Genomic DNA, 12,667 nt, shown 5'->3' with positions numbered 1-12,667 from the left:
GACAGAAGATAACAGACGAAATACATAGGATGGCAGATAGCAATAAGTACTACAGAGAACAATAAAGGGTGGAAAGGGGAGGGGGAATGTTGGGAGGCATGGGGATTGGAAAGGATCACCACTGGTAGGCAAGTGGATGGCTTGAGGCAGAAATAAATCATTTAGGAGACTATTGCAATAATTTGTGTGTGCTTGGTAGCAGTGGAGATGGTGAAAAATGGTTTGTTTGTTTATTTAATTTATGATTCTATTTTAAAAGAGAAGCCAGCAGTTTTTGGATAAGAACTCAGCTGATGGATAAGAACTAAAAGGGAGAGAGAAAGCAGGGCTAACAGTAGATGTTTGTCCTGAGCTAGTAAAAGCTTACAGTTATCATTTACTAAGGTGGAAGACTGTGGAAGAGGAGCAAGTTTGTGGGTTGGATGGTGGTGAGGTTAATTAGGAGTTTGGTTTACTTTTTATTTTTTTAATTTTTATACATATTTTTTATGTTTATTCATTTTTTAAAGATAGAGACAGAGCACAAGCAGGGGAGTGGCGGAGAGAAAGGGGGACACAGAATCTGAAGCAGGCTCCAGGTTCTGAGCTGTCAGCACCAGAGCCCAACGCGGGGCTCGAACTCACGAACCGTGAGATCATGACCTGAGCCGAAGTTGGACGCTCAACCCACTGAGCTACCCAGGCGCCCCTATTTTTTATTTTTTTATGTTTATTTATTTTTGAGAGAGAGAGACAGAGACAGAGTGTGAGTGGGGGAGGGGCAGAGAGAGAGGGAGACACAGAATCCGAAGCAGGCTCCAGGCTCCAAGCTGTCAGCAGAGAGCCCGATGCGGGGCTTGAACTCACGGACTGCGAGATCATGACCTGAGCCAAAATTGGACACAACCTACTGAGCCACCCAGGCACCCCAGGAGTTGGTTTTGAACATAATAAGCAAGGCATATTAAATGTCCAATTAAAAATGTTGAGTAGAAAGTTTAGATGTATTAGAGGACAATTATGGAGAAAGAATAATTCTTTATCAGTAAATAATTGGGGGAGTCATCAGTTTATAGGTAGTATTTAAAGTCTTCAGACTGGAGGAGACCACTTAGGGAGTGAATGTAGATAGAAGTACTATACTATTCTGTACTCAGTTCCAGAGTGTGGGTTTTTTCCCCACACCAAGCAATTCTTGGGTGTCAGCTGGATATCCTACAAGTCAATTCTGTCTGGAGATAGCATCAGATTCCACAGGTTAAAGGCTCAGTCCTCCTTTCAGATGCCAATTCCAAGTCCAGGTTGCTAACTTGTGATTCTGACCCACCAGCTACATAAATCAGATGTTCCCAGTGACCCCTCCCCACTTCTTGAGTTTGGTTAATTTATGCTAGAGTGACTAACAGAACTTAAACACTTTACTTACAGATTACCGGTTTATTGTAAAAGGATATAACTCAGGAACAGCTGGATGGAAGGAAATGCATAATGCAAGGTATGAAGAAAGGGTACAGAGCTTCTGTGCCCTCGAGGAGCACCCCACTCTTTGCAGATGTTCATGTGTTCACCAACCTGGAAGCTCTCTTAAAACCCTTCGTATCATATGTTTTATGGAGGCTTCATTACATAGGCACAATTGATTAAATCATTGGCTGTTAGTGATTGACTCAGCCTCCAGCCCCTTGCCCTTGTTTTCCCAGATGGCAGGTGGGTGGGACTGCAGTTCCAACCCTCAGATTTCGTGGTTGGTTCTCCTGGTAACCAACTCCCTTCTTTAGGTGCTTTATAAAAGTCATCTCATTAACACAACAAAAGATATCTTTATTGTTATTGTCTCTTAGAAAATTCCAAAATTCCAGGAGTTTTAGGACCTTTGTGCCAGAAATGGAGCATATATTTCTTATTATAAGTTACATAAAAGAGGTCCAAGGAAAGTCTAGAACATTATGTATTCAGAAGATAGAGAATAGAGAAATGAGGGGAACTAGCAAAAGATAATGTGAAAGATGAAAACCAGGACAGTGGGGTGCCCTGGGAGCCATGTTTCTTATGGGAGGAGTTATTGTTTGTATCAGCTGTGGCCACACGTAAGAGGAAGACTGAGACTTAATCATTGTATTAGCAGTGTGGGAGTCATTATAGACTTATTAAGGGCAAGTTCGACAAATAGGTGGAGAAAGAAGCTTGGTTGACAGGGATTCAAAAGGAGATGAGAGGGTGAGTATTGGCACCACTTTTGAATTTTATCATAAAGGGGGAAGCTATGTACACATGGCATGTAGAGTTAAGGGAGCGGGTTTATTTTTGTTTTTAAATATGGGATGGGAATGATCCAGTAGAGAGGGAATATTTGACAATGCAGTAGAGAGAAGAGGTCATTGCTGGAGCAGTTTCCTTGTATAGGTGGAAGGGAATGGGGATCTAGTATACGGATGGAAGGATTGGCCCTGGCCAAGTCCTGTCTTGGAGCATGGATCATTTATTCATAATTAGTGATATTCCATAATGGTGTTCTGTAATCTAGTGGAGGTTGAGAGTTTACTAGTATAAATTTAGCATACAATACTAGAGACCTCTTTGAGTCTTATGCTACCTATAAATGCTTGCACATTTTTGAAGTTGGAGGACTAATAATCATCTCTTCCCTCTATGTTCCAGATTTAACAGATTACATGTAGTTTCTCAAACTGACCATTATATTTCATGCTTACAACTCACATTCCTGTTTTAAAGAACTTCATTGCCTGTGCCCTTCCAGAAACAAACCCTTTCTTATGTCCTTACTGTACCCTGCATATGTTTACTTCTGTCAGAGTGTTTAAAACACTTTATCACGCTTACTTACGTGTCCCTTATCCATTACTAGGTTGTTGATACCTTGGTCCTACTCATTATTCAACCCTTGGTTCCTTCAGTACAGTGTTTGTGTTCGTTGCTCTGTGCCTGTATTTTCTGTCTATTGCTGCATAATAAATTGCCTCAAAACAGCAGCTCACAACCACATTTACTATCTCACTGTGGGTCAAGAATATAGGAATGGCTTAGGTGGGTCTCTTAGAAGGCTACAATTGGTGTTTTGACTGGGCCTGCAGTCTCATCTAAAAGTTTACTTCCTAGCTCACTCACGTGGTTATTGGCAGGATTCGTTTTCTCCTTAGGCTGTTGGTCAGAGGCCTCCCTTGGTCCCTCGTCACATGGATCTTACTGTTGAGTATCCCTCAGAGCAGGAAAGGAAGAGGGCAAGAAAGAGTGCCAGCAGAAGAGAATACTAGCAAGAAGGACATCATTTTTAACCTAATCACAGAAGTTATAGCCCATCATTTTTGCCATATTCTGTTCTTTCGAAGGAAGTCGCTAGGCCCAGACCACACTCAGAGGAACAGGTAATTATACAATTGTGTGAGTACCACGAGTGCAGGGATCGTTGGAGGTTTTAGAAGTCTGCCACCCAGTCCCCAAACGCTCGTTCTATGAAGTGCTTAACATGTTGAGTGGATCAGTCTTTTCTCAAGCAGCCTCATCACTGGTGGCGTACATTTGTAAGAGGTCTGGCTGAAGGTGGGGACTCTGCTTGAGACTGTCCAGCAACAGCCACTCCTCAGCAGTTCTCCCAACCCATGTTTCCGGCCAGTGTCCTTGATGCTTTCCTTCTTTGAAATGAGCTAACATCAGTGAAAAGTTAAAATCCTGTTACACCTCTGTGACCTAAACAAAACCAGGAATGCTATTTAGGAAAACCAGAATACGTGTCTATAATTTAATGGGAATTCAAGAAGTAGTCTAATAACAAGTGGTGTTTTGAGGTAATTCAAGCTTCCCAGTCATTCCCAGTCCATATACTGTGTCATGACCTGGATAGACATAATGGTGTATCAAAATCTGAGCAGTTGAAGAGCTAAATTTGATCCCTACTCTAAAATAATCTTTATTTACAAAAATAAGCTCTTAACAGGCTGGGAAAAGTATCAGATCATGGATTGGATTTGTTGGGGGGTGGGAGAGTTTAAAATTGAGGCAGTTTATTAATCTTTAGGAGAGACCTAAGGAATCTCACCATAGACTCATAACATGTTTGATATTAGCAATAAGTTACCCAGTCTTACCTTTTAATAGATGAAGAAATGGCTGCCCAGTCATTGATGTGCCCAAGCTTGCTCATAGCAGGGCCCACTGCCAGATCCCAGGCCTCTGATTCCATTCAGTGCACCATACCATGCCACACTGCTAATCATCATACTGGAACCACGTAGGGGTCTTTTAGAATACTTATGCCTGCCCCATCCCCAGATGTTCTGAGTTAATTGGTATGGGGTATAACTTGAGCATTGGGATTTTTAAAAGCTCCAAGTTTGGGAACCTGTTCCATAAGGAATTAGTGTGCTTAAGGACTTGGAACCAGAATGAAATCAATAGTACAGACTTCCGTCCATTCTGATTCCTTAATCATATATTTGGCTGGGTTTTATCTGGGCAGTAAGAAAAATCTTTACATTGAGAAATAGCCAAGAGTTCTGCTGAACAAAGGCTTTCTTAATAAAGCTGTCTTTTCACTCACTAGTGTGTGTGCTATAAATGCGATAGCCTATAACAAAATTCTTCCTGATCGTGAAATAGGAGAATGGTTCTTTGACACTGATCAGGCAAGGAGAAAGTCTTTTGCCATCTGTGTTGTGGCACGCTCTGCTGTTTTTTAACTAGATAAAATTCTAATTACTGTTAAACAGATTGTTTGAGGTTGGTTTTTTTTAATATTTTAGAGCAAGTGTATAAATATAAAGAGGCAAAGAAATGGTTCCAGATTTAAAAACAAGGCTTTTCCTTCGAAGGTAAGTCAGTCAGGATTTGACATACTGGTTGTTTAATAACACAGTTCGGTATATGTCCTTGGTACTGCATGTTGCAAGGAATGTGAAATTTGCAGTTTTATTATAACCATTCAGTGGGGGCATTCATGTACTCTGGTAGGATGCTGACTGAACATTGTAACTAGAAAATAGAATTTGTGATTGGTGAACCACACATTTTGTTTCAAGGTATCCCTTCCTTCAAACAAGATATTTCCTTTATCGTGACAAGTATGAGCAGCATGAATAAAAGTTAATAGCAGATTGTGATCAGATTGAAGCATTTAAAGATTTTAGATCTCTTGTTGGAGTAGTGTCAGGGTGATGGCAAGAGGACAGGGTGCTAGAGTAGAGGTTAAAGGGGGGTGTATTTTTTTATAGCTTAAAATTTTTTATTTTAGAGAGCATGAGTGGGGAAGGGGCAGGGGGGAGAGAGAGAGAGAGAGAGAGCGAGATGTGACTCTCCTTATCCGGCTCCCCTCTCACAGAGCCCCAAAGTGGGCTTGATCCACAACCCTGGGCTCATGACTTGAGCTGAATCAAGAGTCGGACTCTCCGGGCTCCTGGGTGGCTCAGTTGGTTGAATGTTCGACTTTGGCTCAGGTCCTGAGCTCATGTTTTGTGGGTTCAAGCTCCACATCGGGATTTGTGATGACAGCTCAGAGCCTGGAGCTGAGGTAGGATTCTTTTCCTTGCAGTTGCTGGGCTGACATCCCAGTTGTCTTGCTGGCTGTTGGATGAGGACCCTTCTCAGCCCCTAAAGATCACCCTCATTTCTTGGCTTGTGGCATTCTTACCCCTCTTCTCAAGCCAGCAACACGGTCACCTCTGTTTCACACTTCCGGTATTTCTTCTTTCCTCTTCTGTCTCACCTCTCTGATGCCACCTTTTGTCTTTCTCTTCCGCTTTTAAGGACTCTTGTGATTGATTCGATTGGACCCACTTTGATAATTTAGGACAGTCTCCCCATCTTAGTATCCATAATCTTAATTATAACTGAAAGCCTTTTTTGCCATGTAAGGGAAGCTAGGCTGGGGATAGGAGAGAAAGGAGCAAGGACATCTTTGAAGGGCCATTCTGTCTGTCAAAAGGGGCTAGGTCACTAGAGTCCAGGAAACCAAATGTCAGTATTGACATAACTGTTGAAAGTCTTCATTTGTCCAACAAATAATTTTTGATTTCTTACACTGTGCCAGGCATTGCAGTAGGCACTGGGGCTATTGTGGCGAAAAGACCAGACACGTTCCCTGCCCTGCCTATATGTGTACAGCAGTTTACTTATAAAAAACAAGCCAAACAGATACAGAAGTGCTTTATAAAGGATTCTTCATGTATTTCGTGTTTATGTAAGTTCTTTGAAAGCAGGTGTTAGTGTCCCTTGTTGTGGTCCTTTCCTCATGCCACACTAGAATAGGGTTTAACCGATACCGTTCACAACGGCTTACTTCGGTTTTCCTTTGCATTGGTAGGAACCTGACTTCTCTCTCTTTTCTGATACTTTCTACTCCAGAAGCAGTGAGGAATTTTGAGTTCATCAATCCAGACTCAGATGACAATTTAAGATTTAATCAAATACCTGCTGAAGAATTTTTAAAAGGCCTTAAGAATTATCATGTACTCCATCTTTTCTGAGTTAAAACTTCAGAGTGCTAAAGATAGCTTTATAAATGCTGTCATCATCTATATTGGCACTTTTGCTTTTTTTCCCCCTGGTTTCAACAGCCAGAAATACTTACCCAATTAAAAAAAAAAATCAACTGTTGTTTTTTTAAAAAATTTTTTAATGTTTTTTTGAGACAGAGACAGAGTATGAGTGGGGAGGGACAAAGAGAGGGAGATACAGAATCTGAAGCAGGCTCTAGGCTCTGAGCTGTCAGCACAGAGCCCAACATGGGGCTCGAACCCACGAACTGTGAGACCATGACCTGAGCTGAAGTTGGACACTCAACAGACTGAGTGTCCCTCAGCTGTTGTTTTAAGCCCTATATTCATCAATAGATAGTGAATTGCCAACCCAGAAGCACATTAAAATAATTTCTCAATATGGCTTTTCTGGGGATGGATAGCTTTTTAAAATAATGAAAGAAAAATAAATAAATGAGTAAAATAAATTAAAATCATGAGAGAGATTGTGTACTACTCCTAGAGCTCTGTCTTCTTCATATACAACTCCCTGTTGTGCTCCCACTATGTGCCAAGTGTCAGTCTAAGTTTTGTGAAAAACCATGGGATTCTTACCAATTGTTCAAAGACTTTTAAAGCCAATTCTTAATTTTTTCAGTGATGGTCAAGGTTATTCTGTGCTATATAATATCCCAAAGCAGCAATGAGGAACTCTAGTAATGATGGATTGGAGTAAGCGTAGGTATGTAAGATTTATAGATCATATACCAGCATTAATTTTAAACTTGATCATCACAGAACTTGTTATCAGAACTGTTGGCAAGTGGTTAAATATATTTGTTACACAGGTTTGGACTACAAAGTGTAAATGTCATATGGGGTCTTAGGGCATCTTCTTCATGTCAGTACACAGCTTTCCAACTAAAATTCCTTCATGATTCTTTGGTAATTTAACATTACTTATGGATGATTTCTTATCCATATGACTCTTCATGTCTCCAAACAAGTAGCCTAAGTATATTTATACAAAATTTCATTTCTGATAAAAGAAAGTTTGGAACAGTGGCTAGAAAATTCATTTCATTTGCTTAAGTTGAGATGGCTATTGTCCTGTTAAGTTTGAGCGATATTAATGTGGGTCTAGGTAGGTGATAGCTACTTTTATTTTATAGATGTGGTTTAATGCACTGTAACCTTTTATTTTTTTAATTTTTATTTTTTATTAAAAAAATGTTTTTACATTTATTTATTTTTGAGAAACATAGTGAGACAAAGCGTGAACAGGGGAGAGGCAGAGAGAGAAGGAGACACAGAATCCGAAGCAGGCTCCAGGCTCTGATCTGTCCGCATAGAGTTTAACACGGGACTTGAACTCACAAACCCTGAGATCATGACCTGAGCCGAAGTCGGCCGCTTAACGCACTGAGCCACCCAGGTGCCCCAGTGCACTGTAATCTTTAAAGTATTAATAGATAATGTTGATTTCTGTGAGCCTTTTTTTTTCTTTGATGCTTCAGTGTCTTGGAAACTGTGGTATCCTATTGGCTTAGTTCATATGCAAAAACTTATTAAATGGAAATTTGAAGAGGGCTGGAAGTATAACACTACAATAATGAAAATGACTGAGGTTCTGTTGATTTTTCTAAGAGGGGGAAAACCCTCCATGGTTTTGGACATTAACATATAGGAATGACTTAAATACTTGCAATGCCACAGAGATGAAATTTACTGACTTAACTGAAAGCTTTTGACCAGTATATTTGCATCTTTAGAAGTCAGACCTGAATTACTGAAACAGCCTTTGTTTAGTAAATTGAACATTTACTGAGAAGATTACATGGAGGACTAAGCAGACTGATTTGCAGTAGGCACTGTGTCAATGGGTGTTAAAACTAAACTGGCCTCAGTGAACTATTACAGTGACTGCACACAAATGGCTTCAGTTTGAAAGGATATGGTTCCAGATGTAAGTCATATAGTTTTCCAAATGTGTTTCTGGGGAAAATAAACCTAAGTTCTTGAAGCAGGCCATTTCACCTCTAATTGAATGTATATCAGGGAAACAAAAAGCCTTAAGGCAAACACTGTTCCTCACAGAAGTTTTTGTTTTCCACTTGAAATTAGTGCAGTTGGAGATTGGCTTTTTTAAAAAAATCTCTGGTTCTTTGAAAATAAAGTATAAAGTGAAATTTACACTTTAAGATTTTATATTTTTAAATTTTTTTTTTCAACGTTTATTTATTTTTGGGACAGAGAGAGACAGAGCATGAACGGGGGAGGGGCAGAGAGAGAGGGAGACACAGAATCGGAAACAGGCTCCAGGCTCTGAGCCATCAGCCCAGAGCCTGACGCGGGGCTCGAACTCACGGACCGCGAGATCGTGACCTGGCTGAAGTTGGACGCTCAACCGACTGCGCCACCCAGGCGCCCCTAAGATTTTATATTTTTAAAATTTTATACTTTAAGATTGTTGCTAAATTTACTAGCACAACTGAGAGCAATTGTATCCTTTAAAACAAGTAGTCAGTGGGGCGCCTGGGTGGCGCAGTCGGTTAAGCGTCGGACTTCAGCCAGGTCACGATCTCGCGGTCCGTGAGTTCGAGCCCCGCGTCAGGCTCTGGGCTGATGGCTCAGAGCCTGGAGCCTGTTTCCGATTCTGTGTCTCCCTCTCTCTCTGCCCCTCCCCCGTTCATGCTCTGTCTCTCTCTGTCCCAAAAATAAATAAACGTTGAAAAAAAAATTAAAAAAAAAAAATAAAACAAGTAGTCAGTGAGTTTTATTTAAGTAAAATAGTTGCCAAAATATGATTTTTAAAAATAACACCTGAGATAAACCTAGGAATCAAATAGATTAAATAATAATAAAGGTGTTTTCCAGAAAGGTGTACCTTTTGACTTAGATTTTTAAATTTAAGCCAGTTGTTGGAGTGGATGCATTTGAATGTTTTGTGCTATGTGTATGGATGGTATAATGGAAGCTTACAGTAGTACTATATATAGTTGAGGTAAAACTCTTGCAGAAGAATAGAATTCTGAAATATTATGTCACTTGATTTATATCCTTCACCTTCTTCTTATTCAAATAAAACAATTAATTTTCCCTATAATAAATGCGGGAACAAATGATTATGTTTTACTCTCTCATTTTTAGAATGTTCTCAATACATTGGAATAGAATTAATCCCATTTTTCCCCTCCCTGGAATTCTCTGGCTATAAATCAATATTCTTTTTTAAAATTAATTAATTAATTAATTCATTGTTTTTAGTTTTGTTTTTTTTAGAGAGAGAGAGAGACCATGAGCAGGGGAAAGAAACAGAGGGGGAAAGAGAAGCAGATTGAGAGAGAGAGAGAGAGAGAGAGAGAGAGAGAGAGGATCTCAAACAGGCTCCACATACAGCCTGTTGAAGGACTCCATCTCATGACCTGAACTGAAATCAAGAGTCAATTGCTCAACTGACTGAGGTACCCAGGGGCCCCATAAATCAGTATTCTCTTTAAAAAATTAATGAATGTTCTTTTATGATGCCATTAAGTGCACGTCATGATTTGCTCTTCAATTAGGTGAGATTGTGATTGTTGGTAGATTAGACTCCTTTGCAGGTGATGCACTGACTAGAGGAATTGTCTTTTAGGCTATTGATCCCCCAGTGATTGTACATGTTAGGACTGAGCTGAGAAATGTGTCATTTGTTCTATGTGAAAATAGCCAGAATTAACAAGAGGATTTTTACAGATAGTAAAATCCAAACTAAACATCCTGGAAAAATCTTGATGACTTAAAGATGATTTAAGTATCAGAAATTAATTTTTAAAGTGAGCATGCAGTAAAATTTGCTTTGTGAACAGATGATGAATTTTATCGTGTATAAGTTAGTGTAACTGTCATCGCAGTCTGTATCCAGACAGTTCTATTAGTTCATAAACTCCCTCATGCTCTCCCTTTGTGCTTGTACCCTCCCGACTCCACCCATAACCTCTAGCAACCACTTTGTCATTTTAGTTTTGTCTTTTCAAAAATGACACTAAATGGGATCATAGAGTATTTAGCTATTTGACACTGTTACACATGCATTTACTCAGCATAGTGCCTTAAGATTTCATGTGAACTAAGTTGTTTTGTATAACATTATTTCATTCACTTTTATTGCTGAGTAGTAGTTAATTGTATGGATGTACCACTATCCCTTAATTCATTGAAGGACTTTGAATTGTTTCGAGTTTGTAGCTATTTTGAATAAAGATGTTATAAACATTTGTGTACAGGCTTTTATGAATGTGAGTGTTCATTTCTCTTGGGTAAATACATAGCGGTGGGATTGTTGGTAATTGTGTAATTTAACTTCGTAAGAAATTGCCAGTTTCTAAATTGGTTGCACCACTTTGTATTCCCATCAGCCACGTGTGATAGTTCTAGTTCTGTTTGCTGGCACTTGGTACGGTCATTCTTTTTTGTTTGTTTAGTTTTTTAATTCATAATCATAAACTTGACACTGCAGTCCACCTAAACTTGGAGGGGAGTAAGGAAAAATATGGAACCTATAGAACGGCAGCAAGAGCACAAAGATTACAGGGTATTTCAAACAGGTAGGGGTGAAGGGGTCCTCTCCTGAGCTATGGAAGGAATGTCTGGTAGTTAAGATAAAACGCAAGTGAGATTTATTAGATTCGTCCACAGTCAGCAGTGGTGATCTTCTTGCTGGTCTTGCCATTCCTGGACTCCAAGCCCTCTGTGGCTTCCACGATATTCATGCCCTCCTTCACCTTGCCAATCACCACGTGCTTGCCCTCCAACCACCTGGTCTTGGAGGTGCAGATGAAAAACTGGGAACCGTTCGTTGGGTCCAGCGTTCACCATGGACAGGATGCCAGGATCTGTGTGCTTCAAGATGAAATTCTCATCATCACATTTCTCCCCATAGATGGACTTGTCGCCAGTGCCACTATGGCATGTGAAGTCATCACCCTGGCACGTAAATCCTGTGAAAGCAGAAACCTTTATAACCACATCCTTTCTCCCCAGTGCTCAGAGCACAGAAGTTTTCTCCTATCTTTAGAACTTTGCAAACAGCTCAAAGGAAACACAGCTAGAGAGCTCACCATCCACAATGATAATTGAAGAACGAAGAACGTGGTGGGGTTGACCATGACTGAGCGGATGACCAGCTCTGGGGCTGCGGTGTCTGCAAGTGGTCATTCTTTTTAATTACAGCCATTCTAATGGATTTGGAACGATATCTGATAATGGTTTTAAATTGCATTTTCCTAATAGTTAATGATGTCAAACATTTTGTCGTGTTTTTTTGCCGTGCACGTATTCTCTTTGGGTCTGTCCACGTCTTTTGTCCATTCTTTAAAATAATAGAAACTTTGTTTTGGGATAATTTTAGATTTATAGAAAAGTTGCAAAGATAATACAGAGAATCCCCGTATACCTGTCACCCACCTTCCTGTAATGATAACGTCTTACAAAACCAAAATGAAGAAGCCAATTTTGTTACCTTATGTTACCTTATGTTACCCAAATTCCAGATTCTAAACTCAGATTTCCCAGTAGTCTCCTTTTTCTGTTCCAAGGATTCCACATTGCATTTGTTGTGCCTCCTTAGTCTTCTATGGTCTCTGGCAGTTTCTCAGTCTTTCCTTGCTTTTAATGACCTTCATAGTTTTGAGTACTAATACTAGTGAGGTATTTTGGAGAATGTCCCTCAATTTGGGTTTATCTGATGTTTCCTTATGATTACACCAAGGCTAATGGTTTTAGGGAAGAATATCAAAGGTATGATAGCAAAGTGCCCTCCCTCTCATCACATCATATCAGGGAGTATATGATAATATCACTTGGTTAAGGTAGTATTTGCTAGGTTTCTACACTGTAAAGTTATTTTTTGTCTTTCCATCATCTGTTCTTTGGAAGTGAGTCACTAATTCTAGCCTGCACTCAAGGGGATGCTTTTTATCGATGAGGGTCTGTCTACATATATTATTAGGAATTCTTCCATAAGGAAGTTTGTCCCTTTCATTCATTCAGTCATTCATTCAGTCATTTACGTCCTTATGTACACTTATTTTATACATTGGCTTATAGTCCAAGCTATGTTATTTATTTTGTTGCTAAAATTATTTCATCGTTGACCCCTGTGTCCCTTTGACGTTTTTTGAGTACTTCCTTGATTTCTGGCACTATAAGATGCTCCAGACTCATCTTGTATTGTCTCCGCC

At 39.8% G+C, this 12,667-nt stretch overlaps 1 protein-coding gene and 1 pseudogene across 2 annotated transcripts in view; one reads left to right on the top strand and one right to left on the bottom strand.

Moving 5' to 3' along the window:
- GLCE (glucuronic acid epimerase) overlaps window positions 1-12,667 on the top strand; it is a 116,791-nt gene that overhangs the window by 37,760 nt on the left and 66,364 nt on the right. Inside the window, exon 1 of one of the 2 annotated variants that reach the window (XM_032593612.1) lies at window positions 1,247-1,474. The exons of the other annotated variant lie outside the window; for it this stretch is intronic. The gene's annotated coding sequence lies outside the window, so the exon portion shown is untranslated. Of the gene's footprint in view, window positions 1-1,246; window positions 1,475-12,667 lie in introns of those variants that run through there. 2 annotated transcript variants of the gene reach the window in all.
- Window positions 11,010-11,784, bottom strand: LOC115515740 (annotated as a pseudogene).

The sequence above is a fragment of the Lynx canadensis genome, chromosome B3 (assembly GCF_007474595.2).
Source record: "Lynx canadensis isolate LIC74 chromosome B3, mLynCan4.pri.v2, whole genome shotgun sequence".
NCBI classification, from domain to species: domain Eukaryota; kingdom Metazoa; phylum Chordata; class Mammalia; order Carnivora; family Felidae; genus Lynx; species Lynx canadensis.
Note: the sequence above shows the minus strand (reverse complement) of the source record. Positions and strands in the feature narration are given on the sequence as shown.